Source organism: Amphimedon queenslandica, unplaced genomic scaffold (assembly GCF_000090795.2).
Source record: "Amphimedon queenslandica unplaced genomic scaffold, v1.1 AMPQUscaffold_13375, whole genome shotgun sequence".
Lineage (NCBI taxonomy): Eukaryota > Metazoa > Porifera > Demospongiae > Haplosclerida > Niphatidae > Amphimedon > Amphimedon queenslandica.
Window position 1 is genome coordinate 201,580 of NW_003546389.1, and position 2,145 is coordinate 203,724.

The following is a 2,145-nucleotide window of genomic DNA, read 5'->3' on the forward strand; positions in this document are numbered from 1 at the left end:
GTTATCATAATTATAAGTGTTCAGCTGTGTTATTTTAAGTTTTAACAAGTTTAAGAAGAGTAGCTTAAAACTCAGCTAAGAATTGATTTAAACACTACTGAGCAGCAGGGCATTCTCGTTATATACATAGCATTGCATCATGACTAACTAAGCTGCACAGTCATTGTACATTGCATGCAAATTCAGTGTTAGCTATTATCATCAGCTGATGCTACGGCAATCGCATCAGCACAACAGGGACTATCCCACAACAGAGGTTATCCCATAGTAATTATTTATATAACTCCACTAGTACAAGATATTTGCAATTGGTGGGCTGTTTGTTTAAAACCAAACATACACTGAGCAACTTTGTTGCCGATGTAGAATTTGCTAAACCACATTAAACATCTGACCAAGTTGCAAGCAACAGTGTACCGTATAGCTCCAATTTTGTTGTCAAATTTGTCAAGAATTTTTGCTTGACAAAATCTTTAAACGACTAATTTGCTCCATGTAGTTAGTATGCGGATTTATAATAATTATGACAAAAATTAATTTCAACAAGAAATTAAGATTTTGATGAAATTTTTGACTGACAAAAACTTGGGAGCTATACCATGGACATTAGAGTAAATTATTTATGGCTACACGGTATGTTATGGCGGAACACACCCCCCATTTAGATACTCTGCAGTACAGACTTTTTGACAAAGTCTTTACTGCAGACTACCTTGAACTTTTAATTGGTTTAAACTTTTTTAATAAATGAAAGATATATCTACAAACTATTGAGGTTGGTTGTGCTACATGGTTTGTGCAAATACATATACCAGATAGCTACTTTGGAAGTAGGGTGATCCATTACAAAGTTACAAAAATTCATAAAATTAATATTTTAGCAGAGGATACATGAGAATGAAAGTTAAACCTGGTTTATATCTATGCAAGACACCAGTTAAGAGCATTCTTGTGTACAAACCAATACATCAAAGGTCTAAATGCCCTCACAGTTAATTAAGCAAGCCTTTTTTACATAAGATGTAACCAAACTTACAATTGCAATCCTAATGTACAACACTTAATAATAATAATAATAATAATAATAATTTGCTGCTCTTCCTCCGCAAGTCGATGGGCTTGTTTGACTCTTTTATAGTTTCTCTTTTCTCTCCTCTATCCTCTTCTTTCATCCACTCCTCATTTATTTTCCTGTCTGCTTTCTGTAGTTCTTCTAATTCTCTAAGGGCCACTCCCTTTTTCTTTCTATGTTATTGTTTATCCCTTTGTGTCTTATTGCATAATAATAATAATAATAGTAATAATAATAATAGTAAATAATAATAATAATCAAAATAATACTAGTAATAATAGTCAAACAGTAATAATTGGAATAATAACTGAGTTTTAAATTTAAATCTCTCTCTCTCTCTCGGCTAATGTTCAACTAATATCTCTAACTGTAGAGGTCATCCTCATCATTACCGGCCGCTCCATGGAAGCCACCAGGTTGAGGAGTAGCTCCTCCTCCTCCTCCAGCACCTCCTGAGGACTGAGGCTGGCTCTGTGGGAACCTGGAACAAGATGAAGAAAGGAAAGCAAGAGAAGATCAAGTGTTCATGATCATAACATTTCAATAATTAGTGATTGAATACAAGTTAACATGTACTACATGTTACATGTAATATTTAAAGCAGTATGAGAAATAGTTGTTACTAACATCTCATGAATATAGTTAATGAACAATAAGCACACACAGCCAAGAATTATCATGCTGATGCAGTAATACTGTCCAAAGTCAATGAATCAGGTCTGATTACTGAAGTGATACAGTCCTGAAGTAATCAGACCTGATTCATTGACTTTGGGCAGTACTACTGTATCACCATGATAATTCTTGGCTGTGTACATGTAATATTTATAAGGTTTCTACATTCTAAAAGCAGTGGGTCTGGCTATTATGAGAAATAGTTCTGTTACTCCACCTCATGAATATAGTTAATGACCAATAGATAACACCTGGGACAAGCCCCACTATTGATAAGATAAACTATAGATATGATATTGGTACAACTAATGAAAATAGAAGGTAGTAGAAGGGGGCGAAGTAATGTGTACACACACACACACAAAGGCAGACAGACTGACAAATTGCAACTCAAAGCA

General features: G+C 34.3%; 1 protein-coding gene across 2 annotated transcripts in view; it reads right to left on the reverse strand.

The window, feature by feature from the left end:
• Positions 1-2,145, reverse strand: part of LOC100637588 (transitional endoplasmic reticulum ATPase-like) — a 15,282-nt gene that overhangs the window by 9,691 nt on the left and 3,446 nt on the right. The window lies entirely within an intron of this gene.